Here is a 15,866-nt window from a genome sequence, read left to right on the forward strand (position 1 = left end):
TTTTTTAATTAGTTATTTTTGATCATCTGTTAATTATTAACCAGGAGACACTGTGAGGAGTCAGAAAACCTTTTTGTCTGTCCCTCTGTTATCAGAACTATTGGATACCAAGGTAATTTAATCTATGAGTAGCGGGTAGGGTAACCAGCTGTGTCTTCTCTAATGCATCACTGTAAAATGTTCACAGTGTATATATATATATTGCTCCCTTCATTAATAAGGACATCTGTGGGTCTCGGTTAGGTTTTGTAACATATAAATAGAACTGTTAAAATACTTTCTTAAATATTATTCTCTATATCGAAGACTCCGCTATTACTGTTATATTATTGGACATATTAATGCATTATAATAATTAGCTAATGACTGAGATCAGAGGGTGTGGCTAGATTTGGGGGTGGGGTTAAAGATTTCTTTCTAGGAAGACATTTACAGGATTTTCACGGGACATTCCATACATGTCACCACCATCCATTTGGAGAACGGCTTAGTTCATGCATGATCATCCTTCTATCCAATCTCTACGTCTGTTAGCTGCTTCACCTGGATGACTGTGGGGTCAGGGGACTAACATTTTCCCAATAGGTCCAAGATGTGGGACCCCATTCACCTGTTCGATATGTATGACATATCCACAGTAAATATCTATGGTAAGAAAACCCCATTAAAGCAGGATTTATATGTAAAGCAAAATGTGTTCATTGCCCAAGGGTGTGCCAGGTATATTGGGGGCTATATCAATGCCGCCAGTGCCATTCATATGGATTACACTTGGCTGCATCTAAAAGTTTTCAAGATGCATTGTATAACGGTATCTCTAGGAACATGTCCGATGAAGCTATTCTGATATTGTTCATAGTGTGTAGGAATATTTTATTAAGATGTGTTTTACAAGCCTGTAACAAGTGGAAGATGAAAGATCAACAGATTTTTTTATGTCAAGTCCTTTTGGGATTGTAACAATAAATGGCAAGCTCCAAGTGTTTGCACTGTAAATCTTTGTTTCTGTCAAACAGGATTTTCATCTTAAGCCTCTGCTGTGGATAGTCTGAGATGTAGACATTATGACACTCTTTATTGATTGACACGGCAGCTACATTGATGCTTAGTTGTAGCAGTATACAGGACATGTAACCATTGGTCTTTCCGAATAGGTTTCATGTAGGGCGTCTATTATACCCTCAACAAAAATAGACTTTAAAAAAATGATTGGTACCGACTGATGGAAATTTGTTCCATTGTCAGAACTCTTCTTGTTCATGCTTCAAATTTGTTCTTGGTTGTTGGAAGTAATGTAAATTGTAGATTTTTGTTTACAATTTTTTGAGAGAAATACATAAAGTGCAAAGCAAAAGCACAATATTGCACACAATACAAAAAGGTCTATTATTGCTTTATGAGGGACACAAAAACATAAATGGAAAAAAAAAGAAAGAAAATGTGTATCTCACCGCTTGCCAAAACCATAGCAGTAACCCCCTCCATGATATACATTTAGTATTATATTATTAAAACTCAAGAACACTTTTTTTTGTAAAAAAAAAAAACGGTATTAAGATAAATGATCACAAATAAAATAAGATGCTCAACTTATTTGGATAACCTATCAGAAAAAAGTTATCGCCGTCAAACCCCCATGTATTAAAAAAACGCTCAAATTCAGCTCGTCATTAACGGTAGGAAATACATTGGTAATGAGGTTGAATTGCAGAAAATCCATAGCAACAGCTAATGTATAGGGAGTGCAGCGGTGGCAGTCAAAACCATTGCCCCCACTCCACGGTGGTGTGGACAATTAATAAATTATCATTTTAATCAGGGCCGGCCTTAGGGCCCTTTTACAGCGACCAATTATAGGGCAAACGAGTGTTCACAAAACACTTGTTCCTGATAAGGGCCCTGTCAACGGGGCAACGAACAGCCGATGAACAAGCAAATGATTGTTCATCGGCTGATCGTGTCGTTTAGGCAGCATAAAATATTATCGTTGTCAGCAGCACATCTCGCTGTGTAAACAGGGAGATGTGCTGCTGACATGATAGAAATGGGGACGAGCGATCGGAGTAACGAGCTCTCGTCTCCATACTAAACTCCTTTCAAAAAGTAGGGGGCAAACAAACGCCGATCAACGAGCTGCTTTTTTGATCGGCGCTCGTTTACATTGCCCTTGTCGGGTCGTCTAATAGGATCCTTAGAGATGTGCGACCTGTGGTATTATCTGTCACTAATGAAGTGTGGCACCACGTGCCCTGGTGACATGGGTACACAGACTTTGCACCCATGATCCTACACTTTGTGCCTAAACATAGCACGCAGAATCATTCTCTAAGCTTGATTGGACAAGGTTATTTAGTTACTTTCTAATCTTGCTATACAGTATATTATATATAGATGCATATAGTATGAAATAAGCAATGCTGGGAAAACATGGTCGTGGCCTGTTAGGTGGTGGGTCCAGGTGTAGCTTTTGCTTCAGAGCCCAAGAACTATACCATTAGTTGCTGAATCTTACTCATTACTTCCAGGCAGCTTCATTATTGTGCAGCACAGTAAATATATATCGCTCATGAAAATAAAATTGCGATTTTTTAAAACAGGGTTGCATGTCGGTGCCCTCTGTGCCCTGCGCTGGAGTCATTCCATCTCAAGATCTATTCAAGACATCCAATTATCCATGCTGAAAAGGTCATTCCTTTCAGAAGTGGCAGTCAATGCAGCTCGTGTAGTCTATTAAACACAATAAAACTGGACGTGTCAATAAAATAGACTGAGAAATATTTAATAAGCACTTGGTGACTCATATACATTATATCAATAGCTTCCCATTAAAATTCAATGAATCTTTTACATCTGCTAAATTAATAGTTATTTGTGCTTATACCTCTTGTTTTCCTCTGTGAAATTAACATTCTTCCTCGAAACGTATATAGATTAAATTGGTGTATATAAAAATATAAGCCACTGCCTTTAAGTAATGCTGATCTACGATTTACTATCTTTAGTATTGGTTGCACGGTCGCTCTTTAGCTCTGCTCCAAAATCAATGACTCCAGATTACCTACTACTAGTGAGCCCCTAAGCGTTCTCATGTCATCAGAGGCAAAACTCCTAGGCTTCAAAGCAAAATCAAAATTTGGCCCCCCTTACTCCTCATGCACATGGACCCAATTCACCCGCTAAAGGGAATGGGTCCGTGAAGACTATCAGGTGTCACTCGGATTCCATCAAAAACGGCCCGAGTGGCACAACGGTGTGCATGAGGCATTAACCTTCAGGATCTGGTGGGACTGCAACCTCTGCACCCCCTATAGTTATGCCCCTGCATGTCATTCATTCTATTTTTTTTTTTTTTTTTTTTTTTTTATTAAGTCACATTATAGAGAAATTTTAATTTCTAGGAAAATCCTTGCACAGAAATGATGGTGTGTGAATGTCCCTAAAATGACAACATAAAAAGCCATACAAAATATCTAACAATGTAAATAGTAAAAAATTCAAAGCAAGTTTCAAGAAGCTGAGTGGCTTTATGCCTCATGCACACGACCATGTAGAAGACTGAGGGGTGTCATTCGTGGGCCATCCGCAATCTCGGACCGTGCACACACAAGTTGTGCTTTAACCCCTTCAGGACACAGCCTGTTTTGGTCTTCAGTACACAACCGATTTTTTAAAATCTGACGTGTTACTTTATGTGCTAATAACTTTGGAATACTTTTACCTATCCAAGTCATTCTGAGACTGTTTTCTCAAGACATATTGTACTTTATGTTAGTGAAAAAGTTTGGCCGATGAATTCTGTATTTATTTCTGAAGAACACCAAAATTGAGAGAAAATGTTCAAAAAATTTGCATTTTTCTAAATTTAAACGTATCTGCTTGTAAAACAGATCGTAATACCACACAAAATAGTTACTAGTTAACATTTCCCATATGTCTACTTTATGTTTGCATCGTTTTTTGAACGTCCTTTTATTTTTCTAGGACGTTACATAGCAGCAATTTCTCATAACTTAAAGAAAATTTCAAAAGGCTATTTTTTCAGGCACCAGTTCAGTTGTGAAGTAGCATTGGGGGCTTTATATATTAGAAAGTCCCCATAAATCACCCCATTTTGAAAACTGCACCCCTCAAAGTATTCGAATCAACATTCATAAAGTGTATTAACCCTTTAGGCGTTTCACAGGAATCAAAGCAATGTAGAGGTGAAATTTACAAATGTTACTATTTTTGCCAAAATTCATTTGTAATAAAAAAAAATTGTACCACAGAAGGTTTTACCCGAGAAATGCAACTCAATATTTTGTTGCCCAGATTCTGCAGTTTTTAGAAATATCCCACATGTGGCCCTAGTGCGGTAATGGACTGAAACACAGGCCTCCGAAGCAAAGGCGCACCCAGTGTATTTTGGGGCCTCCTTTTTTTAGAATATATTTTAGCCACCATGTCAGGTTTGAAGTGGTCTTGTGCCAAAACAGTGGAAACACCACAAGTTACCCCGTTTTGGAAATTACACCTCTCAAGGAATTTATCTAGGGGTATAGTTAGCATTTTGACTGCATTTTTTCTGAAAAAACATAGACATTTTTAATATTTACAAGGAATAAAGAAGAAAAGTCACCCCAACATTTGTAAAGCAATATCTCCCGATTACGGCAATACCCCATATGTGGTAATAAACTGCTGATTGAACCCACGGTAGTGCTCAGAAGGGAAGGAGTGCCATTTGGATTTTGGAGCACAGACTTTGCTGGAATGGTTTTCGGTGCCATGTCGGGTTTGCAACGCCCTGGAGGGACCAAAACAGTGGAAAACCCCCATAGGTGACCCCATTTTGGAAACTACACCCCTCAAGGAATTTTTCTAGGGGTATAGTAAGCATTTAGGTCTTTTGCAGAATTTATTAGAACTAGGCAGCAAAAATGAATATCAAAATTTTTTCCACTAAAATGTTGAAGGGATAAAGGAGAAAAAACACCCAAACGTTTGTAAAGCAATTTCTTCCAAGTACGGAAATACCCCATATGTGGTCATACATTTTTTTCATTAGAAATGAATTAACCCTTTCAGGACTGATCCATTTTTTGCTTTCTTATTTTTGTTTTTCACTCCCCGCCTTCCAAGAGCCATAACTTTTTTCTTTTTCCGTCAATAAAGTGGTGTGAGGGCTTATTTCTTGCAGGAGGAGTTGTAGTTTCTATTGACGCCATTTAAATGTTCCATAAAATGTACTGGGAAACTTAATAAAAATTATTTGTGGGCTGAAATGGGAAAAATCTGCGATTCCTCAATTTTTTGGGGGTTTCGTTTTTACGGCTTTCGTACTTTATTCTGAGGCTCAATAAAATTACGGTGATACCACAGTTATATCGTTTTTTTTTATATTTTACTAGTTTTACAAAGAAAAATCTATTTGTTAAAATAAAAAATTGTTTTGTTTCACCACATTCTTAGAGACGTAACTTTTTTTATTTTTCAGTCGATTGAGCGGTGTGAGGGCTTATTTTTTGCAATACACAGATTAAAGGAACATAGATATACTCAAAAAAACACAAAAAAAGGCCATACTTACTAAATGGGTTGGTAGACACCAGTTCCCAACAGGATGCAGATAGGTCAAAAATGCTACAGAGGGCGAGGGCTCAGGTGCATTAAATAGTAATATCCACTAGTCTTGAGGGGAGTGGCTGCTCCGTGTTATCACTGCACACAACCAATGCTTCAAATAATCTGCCAGTTGCAAGGTGCAGTTTATCTTGCTGCATCACAGCCTATTAGTCACGCCCATACTATTAGATCAGGTGGGCTGCCCTGCATGCCACACCAAGCAATGGCACACTAAACTCTCCCAACATTATAAGACCTGTCTGCATCCTGAAAAAAGTGTCCGTATCCATGAAAAACATGAGGTATTAGCTGTTATTTTGGCCAAAATATGCAAGCTCGCAACCCAACGTCAAGGGTCCTCATCGTCTTGCGAGTCACTACGCTAGAACTTTTCATTCCCTACATTCAAGCAATACACAGAAAAAAGGGGGACATAGATATACCCAAAAAAACAAAAAAAGACCATACTTACTAAATGGGTTGGTAGATGTCATGTAGGGTTCGTGGACCCACTGGGCCGTACCGCCTTGGCGGTATGGCAGCTGGCCAACAGGGCACAGGTTAAAATCTATAGTTTGTATAGGGTACCTGTGGCAGCTCGGACAGCAGCAAGGCAGGTTCGGCTGGGACTTAGGCAGCGGGTAGACTTCAGGCGTGGAGCAGCAGGACAGGCGTGTTATACAGCACAACACGACTTTGGCACGGGATACAGGAAACAGGATCAGCAACAGGAACACTGGAAAACACTAGGAGACCATCGCATAGACAAACTTAGGGTACGACAACAACGCTCAGGCATCGAAGCAAGGGGCTGAACCCCTCTTATAGTTCAGGGCACTAATGGGCTGATAGTTCATTAAAGTCTAGTGCGTGCGCTGCCCTTTTAACAGCGGGCACGAGCGTGCGCGCGTACCCTACAGGATCCTGCCGAGGTGAGTGGAAGCGAGTGCTGGCGTCTCCTGAGGAGGAGACTGGGGCCAGCGCTTGCCGACCCATGGCTGCGGCTGTCAGGGGGAGAGTGAACCTGAGGGCCCGCAGCCACGGACATGACAGTATCCCCCCTCTTACGCCCCCTCTTCTTGGGGCCAGAGCGAGAGAAACTTCTTCAGAAGAGTAGGGGCATTGAGGTTCTCCTCTCTTCAGGACCAAACCCCCTCCAATCTACCAAATAAAAAGTCTTTCCTCTCACTCTCTTGGTGTCCAAGATCTCCTTAACCTCGAAGGTGTCTGAAGGGTCGCTGGAGGCAACCACAGGGCTAGGAGTCTTGGTAAAGCGGTTCAGAACCACTGGTTTCAGGAGAGAAACATGGAAGGAGTTGGGGATCTTGAGGGTAGGAGGTAGCAAATGCTGGTAGGCGATAGGGTTGATCTGCTGCAGGATCTCGAAGGGGCCGAGGAACCTGGGAGCAAATTTGTACGACGGCACCCTCAGTCGAATATTCCTGGAGGACAGCCAGACGCTCGTGCCAGGAAGAAACTGAGGAGGTTCTCTTCTCCTTGTGTCCGCCTTCCGCTTCATGCGGTCGACCACCAGCAGGATGGAGGATCGAGTCTGCTGCCAAATCTGCAGAAAGTCCCCAAAAAAGCTGTGTCAGCCGCTGGTACCTCGGACGTAACAGGGACCGGGAGAGGAATTCGTGGGTGTTGGCCATAGACAATAAAGAACGGTGTCTTCTGTTTGGACTTGCTGGTGTGATTATTGTAAGAGAACTCAGTCCACGGAAGCAACTGCACCCAGTCATCATGTTGCGTGGAGATGAAGTGGCGTAGGTAGTTCTCCAAGATCTGATTGATCCTCTCGACCTGACCATTGGACTGAGGATGGTAGGCCGAGGAAAAGTCCAACTTTATACCTAGGAGTCCGCAGAGGGCTTTCCAGAACTTCGAGGTGAACTGAACCCCTCCCGATCAGACACAATATGCTGCGGCAAGCCGTGCAGGCGGAAGATGTGTTGGATGAACAGCTTGGCCAGCTGAGGAGCAGAAGGAATCGATCCACCACCACCCAGACAGTACTGCATCCAGCAGAAAGAGGCAGGTCAGTAATAAAGTCCATAGCTATATGCTGCCAGGAAGCATTGGGCACAGGGAATGGCTGGAGCAGGCCAGCAGGTCTGAAGTGAGCGACCTTGTTGGCTGCACATACTGAACATGAAGAAACAAAGTCCATAATGTCCTTGGGCAGCGTGGGCCACCAGAAATGACGAGCAATCAGATCCCGGGTCTTACGGGTCCCCACGTGACCTGTCAGTCTAGAGGAGTGTCCCCAGCGGAGGATTCTTCCACGGTCAGCCAGGCACACAAAAGTCCTCCCTGGGGGAATGTCCCCAACTTGCAGGGGATTGACAGAGACAATGCAAGACAGATCAATAATGTTCTGTGGAATTTCCATGGTGTCTTCTGTCTCGAAAGACCTGGACAAGGCATCGGCCCTCACATTCTTGTCGACCGGGCGATAATGGAGCTCACACTGGAACCTGGTAAAGAACAGTGACCACCTGGCCTAATGAGGGTTCAGCTGTTGGGCCGTCTGAAGATAGGTGAGGTTCTTATGGTCTGTAAAAATCAGGATGGGATGAGCTGCGCCCTCTAGTAGATGTCTCCAATCCTCCAGAGCCAATTTGACGGCCAGTAACTCCCGATCCCCAATCGAGTAGTTGCATTCTGCGGAAGAGAAGAGCTTAGAAAAATATCCACATACCATTGACTTGCCCTTGGAGCCTCTCTGGAACAGGAGTGCACCAGCACTGACAGAGAATGTGTCCACCTCCAACGAGAACTGTAGAGAGACATTTGGAAGATAAAGGATAGAGGCTGACGTGAAGGCACTCTTCAGGCTATTGATTGCGGACTCTGCCTCGGGAGTCCACACTTTGGCGTTCATTCCCTTCTTAGTGAGGTTAGACACGCACTCCTCCAACTTGGCGTACAGACGATTCTCCCTTAACCATAGCAAAACTTGACGGACATGTCTCTGATGCGTCATAGGATCTGGAGAAAAAAATCAAGATATCATCAAGATAGACCACAACACAAACATAGAGGAGGTCACGGAAAATGTAATTAATGAACTCCTGGAAGACTGCGGGAGCATTACACAGGCCGAAGGGCATTACTAGATATTCATAGTGTCCATCACGGGTGTTAAATGCAGTCTTCCATTCGTCACCCTGGCGAATCCGGACTAGGTTGTAAGCCCCACGCAGGTCTAGTTTTGAAAAAATCTTGGCACCATGTATACGATCAAACAGCTCTGAGATCAGTGGCAAAGGATATTTAATTTTTACCGTAATCTCTTTGAGACCTCGGTAGTCAATACAAGGACGAAGAGAGGGACCAGACTGGAAAGGCCTCCCTCCCGACGAACCTCTTGGAGGCGTTCTCGAATCCTCATATCAATCCGGGCGGACAGAAGGATCAGGTCATCCAGGGTAGACGGCAGATCTCGAGTGGCAAGTTCGACCTTAATTTTCGGAGACAGTCCATGCAAGAATGCAGCCACCAGGGCCTCATTGTTCCATAATAGTTCTCCCGCCAGGGTGCGGAAGTGGATGGCGTACTCGCTCACGGAGGTGTCTCCTTGGCGTAGGTTAATCAACGAAGCCGCTGCAGATGAGACCCGTCCAGGTTCCTCAAACACCAATGCGAAAAGTCCGGAGGAAGCCCTGGAAGTCACGGGTCTCTGATCCTTGTCTCTCCCAGATAGGGTTCGCCCATGCAAGAGCCTTGCCAGTGAGGAGAGAGATGATGAAAGTGACCTTTGCGCCATCAGACGAAAATGTCCTAGTATACAGGCTGAAGTGGATCTGGCACTGGTTCAAAAATCCACGACAAGTACCTGTGTCTCCATCATAGCGGTCAGGAAGTGGCAAAGAAAAACGAGGGTCAACACTGCCAGGAGGTGTAGTCTGAGGATCAACACTGCCAGGAGGTGTAGTAGGAGCAACAGCAGCTTGTGCCTCCTGCCGACGTGCGAGAATGTTCAACGCCTGGAGGAGTTGGTCCTGTCAAGACCGGAGGTCTAGCATATCCGCCCGCATCTCTTGTGACGTTGTCATGGTCTTGAATCGACCAGCGGAATCCATGGCCTGAGCGTACTATCACGTAGGGTTCGTGGACCCACTGGGCCGTACCACCTTGGCCGTATGGCAGCTGGCCAACGGGGTGCAGGTTAAAGTCTATAGTTTGTATAGGGTACCTGTGGCAGCTCGGACAGTAGCAAGGCAGGCTAAGCTGGGACTTAGGCAGCGGGTAGACGTCAAGCGTGGAGCAGAAGGACAGGCATGGTATACAGCACAGCACGACTTTGGCTCAGTACGGCACTCGACCAGGATAGCACAGGGATACAGGAAACAGGAAAACTGGAAAACACTAGGTGGCCATCGCATAGACAAACTTAGGGTATGACAACAACGCTCAGGCATCAAAGCAAGGGGCTGAACCCCTCCTACAGTCCAGGGCACCCATGGGCTGATAGTTCATTAAAGTCTGGTGCGCGCGCTGCCCCTTTAAAAGCGGGCACGCTACGGGATCCGGCTGAGGTGAGTGGAAGCGAGCTCTGGCATCTCCTGAGGAGCAGACTGAGGCCAGCGCTCGCCAACCCATGTCTGCGGCCGTCAGGGTGAGAGTGAACCTGACGGCCCGCAGCCACGGACATGACAGTAGACACATGGACCATGAAAACCCCGGTCGTGTGCGTTGGCCTATACGATACAATGTGTCCTACACTATCCGCAATTGTGGATAGTATTTGGACCGTAATGCACGGTTGTGTTCATGAGGCCCTACTCAAATGTCCTACATTGTAGCGACATAATCAACAAACCCCATCATGATTTATGATCATCTGATAAAAAATATAATCAGTCTTCCAGGGATGTAAGCTTTGATGCTAGGTCTCCTTCCACGCAGATCCTTTTGATTTGTTATATTCTGTCAAGCAGTTAAAAATTATTTTCATTCATTATTCATATATTCAGCACACGGAGTCCCTATGGTTCTGTACTATGAAGCGATGCTTCTAGGCGATAATTCGGAATCCGATGAAACAATATTTTTTCCGTCAAATTCCATATAATTCCAACAGTAAACACTTATGTGTGAAATCAGAGGCATAGGCAGATACAGTATAGCACCTTACACTTATATGGGTGCAGCATTATGGCCCTGTACAACTCGGAGCTTGTACGGAGCTGTAACAGCCTTTACAGGGAGATGTATCACTAGGTTGTCATGCCATTCAGGTGTCTCAAAGTTCGGTAATAATTACTTTGAAAGCTACAGTACATGTTGACAATATTGGTAGTTACCCAGCTTTTTTAAAAACCGATATAAAAAAAAAAAAAAAAAGAAGGATATTACAATTTGACAATGTGATGACAACTGAAGGACCTCTACCCACTGCTGAGCCACTGCTGAGCATTTGCTTCTTCTAGATGTTGATCTATCACAGTATGGTCTACACATCACCAAAAATGTAAGAAGACTGCATACTGGAAACAAATAGACTAAACATGTGTACACAAAACCAAACAAATCACGTCAATGATATTAACAGCATAAATATCATTATATGCAAGTGTAAAGGATCTGCCTGACAGCTTCTGTGTCAACGCCCGTGGTTACTCACTCTGCACCTGCTCCTAAGTCTGGTCGAGTGACCCCTTCTTCCACCAATCAGCCTGGGAGGCTGAGGAGTGGGAGAGCCTATCACAGCCTGGCCAGACGGAGCTAGCTCCCGCCCTCTGTCTATTTATACCTTCACTTCATGCTCCTCCTTTGCCAGTGATTCTTTCAGTCTGTTTCCTGGCCCTGCTGCTTACTACTTTTCTTCTGCTTCATATTGACCCTGGCTTGACTGACTATTCTCCTGCTCTGCGTTTTGTACCTCGTCCACTCCTGGTTTGACTCGGCTCGTTCACTACTCTTGTTGCTCACGGGGTTGCCGTGGGCAACAGCCCCATTTCCCTTAGCTTCTGTTACCCTTGTATGTTTGTCTGTCGTGCACTTAGTGAGCGTAGGGACCGTCGCCCAGTTGTACGCAGTCGCTTAGGACGGGCCGTTGCAAGTAGGCAGGGACTGAGTGGCGGGTAGATTAGGGCTCACCTGTCTGTCTCCCTACCCCGCCATTACAGCAAGTTAATATGGCTATCAAAAACTCTTTTTATATTAAAGGGGGTTTTCCACGATCGGACAACTGATGACCTATCCATCGGATAGGTCATCAGTATATGATTGGTGCGTGTCCGACAGCCGGACCCTTCACCGATCAGCTGCTCCGGCTGCATCCGGACTCCCATGCCGAAAGTAGATGGCTCCGGTCACGGAATAGCAGCCGAGCTACAGTATTCAAGTGGATAGGAGCAGAGTTGCAGATCTGCGGAACGGCCACTATGCAGTGGTCAGAGCCACATGCTACCAGCTCCAACTACTGCATACCGTTCAAAACATCCGGCGCCTGGAGGCGGCTGGAGCAGCTGATCGGTACGGGGTCTGGGTGTCGGACCCTCACCGATCATACACTGATGACCCCTCTGGTGGATAGGTCATCAGTTGTCCGATCGTGGAAAACCCCTTTAACTCTACAGACAAAGCCACCCAGAAACATGAGAAATAATACTTCTAGGGCAGATCACCTACATATGGCATCCGATGGAGCAGGCCACAATTTTTTCTGATGGATTTGTACGGAAAAATATATCTCTGTATGGTTTTGTATAAAATCTGAAGCATACTAGATATACTAAAGCCTAAGGCTATGTTCACACGGAGTATTTTGGGGGAGGAATATCTGCCTCAAAATTCCGTTTGGAACTTTGAGGCAGATATTCCTCTCCCTGCACGCCGATTTTCGCGGCAATTATCGCGCCGTTTTTCGCCCGCGGCCATTGAGCGCCGCGGGCATAAAACAGCGAGATATACGCTTTCTCCTGCCTCCCATTGAAGTCAATGGGAGGTCCGAGGCGGAAGCACCCGAAGATAGGGCATGTCGCTTCTTTTTCCCGCGAGGCAGTTTTACTGCTCGCGGGAAAAAGACGCCGACGCCTCCCATTGAAATCAATGGGAGGCGTTCTCGGGCCGTTTCTGCCGAGTTTTGCGACGCGGTTTCCGCGTCAAAAAACTCGGCAAAATACTCTGTGTGAACATAGCCTTATTCTCTAATGCAAAGCTTTAATACAGCCATGTGCAAGAGGCCTAAACATTCTCTAGTTTATTGATTGAGACGTTTTATTTAGGCAACTTGATCCTTACCAGGATCTTTTTGAGCTGTGAGTGGTGTAGCTGGTTTCCCCACTCCAGGTTGGCGGTAGGGGTCAGGCAGACACAGATGGTAACTGTAAAGAGGCTGTACTCACGAGGAGGCAATAAGCGTATGGTATGGATTGTCTCAGGATAAGGCCACAAGGTTCGATTTACAAACAGTAAACAAAGTCTTAATAGGCAATGTCTCCCAACAATAGCAACAGTAGCAACACAGGCACAATAATCTTACTGTCTGCTATAAGAATCACAATCTCACTGTTCGGCATTGTAGTCCCTGCTCAGGCACCTCTCTCAGGTATGCAGCCAATGCAGTAGACTCTCACACTCCGATGTGACCCTACAGGCCATGACACAGCACAAAAGAAAGCTGTCTCAGGCTCACAGCACAGTTAAATCCACTCACACAGGTGTCTCACAGTGGGGCAAGATATATATACATATATATATATATATATATATATATATATATATATATATATATATATATATATATGTATGTGTATATATATATATATATATATATATATACTACCGTTCAAAAGTTTGGGGTCAACCAGACGATTTTGTGTTTTCCATGAAAACTCACACTTATATTTATCAGATGAGTTGCAAAATGACTAGAAAATATAGTCAAGACATTGACAAGGTTAGAAATAATGATTTTTATTTGAAATAATAATTTTCTCCTTCAAACTTTGCTTTCGTCAAAGAATGCTCCATTTACAGCAATTACAGCATTGCAGACCTTTGGTATTCTAGCTGTTAATTTGCTGAGGTAATCGGGAGAAATTTCACCCCATGCTTCCAGAAGCCCCTCCCACAAGTTGGATTGGCTTGATGGGCACTTCTTGCGTATCATACGGTCAAGCTGCTCCCACAACAGCTCTATGGGGTTGAGATCTGGTGACTGCGCTGGCCACTCCATTACAGATAGAATACCAGCTGCCTGCTTCTTCCCTAAATAGTTCTTGCATAATTTGGAGGTGTGCTTTGGGTCATTGTCCTGTTGTAGGATGAAATTGGCTCCAATCAAGCGCTGTCCACAGGGTATGGCATGGCGTTGCAAAATGGAGTGATAGCCTTCCTTATTCAAAATCCCTTTTACCTTGTACAAATCTCCCACTTTACCAGCACCAAAGCAACCCCAGACTATCACATTACCTCCACCATGCTTGACAGATGGCGTCAGGCACTCTTCCAGCATCTTTTCAGTTCTTATGCGTCTCACAAATGTTCTTCTGTGTGATCCAAACACCTGAACTTCGATTCGTCTGTCCATAACACTTTTTTCCAATCTTCCTCTGTCCAATGTCTGTGTGCTTTTGCCCATATTAATCTTTTCCCTTTTATTAGCCAGTCTCAGATATGGCTTTTTCTTTGCCACTCTGCCCTGAAGGCCAGCATCCCGGAGTCGCCTCTTCACTGTAGACGTTGACACTGGCGTTTTGCAGGTACTATTTAATGAAGCTGCCAGTTGAGGACCTGTGGGGCATCTATTTCTCAAACTAGAGACGCTAATGTACTTGTCTTGTTGCTCAGTTGTACAGCGGGGCCTCCGACTTCTCTTTCTACTGATTAGAGCCTGTTTGTGCTGTCCTCTGAAGGGAGTAGTACACACCGTTGTAGGAAATCTTCAGTTTCTTGGCAATTTCTTGCATGGAATAGCCTTCATTTCTAAGAACAAGAACAGACCGTCGAGTTTCACATGAAAGCTCTCTTTTTTTAGCCATTTTGAGAGTTTAATCGAACCCACAAATGTAATGCTCCAGATTCTCAACTAGCTCAAAGGAAGGTCAGTTTTATAGCTCCTCTAAACAGCAAAACTGTTTACAGCGGTGCTAACATAATTGCACAAGGGTTTTCAAGTGTTTTCTAATCATCCATTAGCCTTCTAACACAGTTAGCAAACAAAATGTACCATTAGAACACTGGAGTGATGGTTGCTGGAAATGGGCCTCTATACACCTATGTAGATATTGCATTAAAAACCAGACGTGCTTTTCTTTCAAAAATAAGGAAATTTCTAAGTGACCCTAAACTTTTGAACGGTAGTGTATATATATATATATATATTACTGGGAATTTACCCATGCATCGTGGGGACGCAATCAGCATGACACCCCTATGATGACCCTTGACTCAATTCAGAATTGCGATGATACATTCAAATTTCCACAGTATACAGTGTGCAAAACATAAAACAAATCCAGCGATTCACTTTAAATACTACTGCATTACCCACCGACATCCTTTTTCAGAGTATATGTGTCAAGGTCTTTAGCAGATTCGTAGTCCAGTGGCTGGAACGATCAGGCAGAAGAGTGCTAACAGCAAGAGTAGTCAAGTAACAGTCCAGGTTTGGTACACATATAAGTGGCAACCAGTTGTAGAGTGAGGCAGAGACATGTAGGAAACAGTTCAAGTTCGGTCCACAGATAAGCGGCAACGGGTTGTAGCATGAGAAAGAGACATGTGCAGTAAAACAATCCAACTTCAGTACACAGATAAGTGGCAACAAGTTGTAGCATGGGGCAGAGACGTGGTTAAAAAATAATGCAAGCTCAGTACGCAGATAAGCAGCAACAGTTTGTAGAGCAAGGCAGTAAGGAACTAGACTACAGGCAGGAAGCTCAATTGTCTGAAAACGAGGAAGTGCAAGGGCCAGATTTATATGGAAGCCAAAAGGGTGAGACCAATCAAGTAACCAAGGCAAGGGATCTTAAGAGGCAAGAGAAACTAGACACTGGAGCTGTCCAGCATTTTATATGGGTGAACAAGAAGAGCAAGAAGAGCTGCTGCCTGGGACACTTGCTGCACTGGCTTCAATTCCTGACAGTATGACTTAAAGGGGTTTTCCAGTCACTAAAAATTGATGGTCTATAACGTTTTATTATAAGACACTAATTACAATACAAATTATTCCTTTTTGTTATCATTTCCCTAGTATTATAAACTATTCATAAGAAAATAACATAATAAATAGTATTGTATAATACTGT

The sequence above is a fragment of the Rhinoderma darwinii genome, chromosome 2, assembly GCF_050947455.1.
Source record: "Rhinoderma darwinii isolate aRhiDar2 chromosome 2, aRhiDar2.hap1, whole genome shotgun sequence".
NCBI lineage: Eukaryota > Metazoa > Chordata > Amphibia > Anura > Rhinodermatidae > Rhinoderma > Rhinoderma darwinii.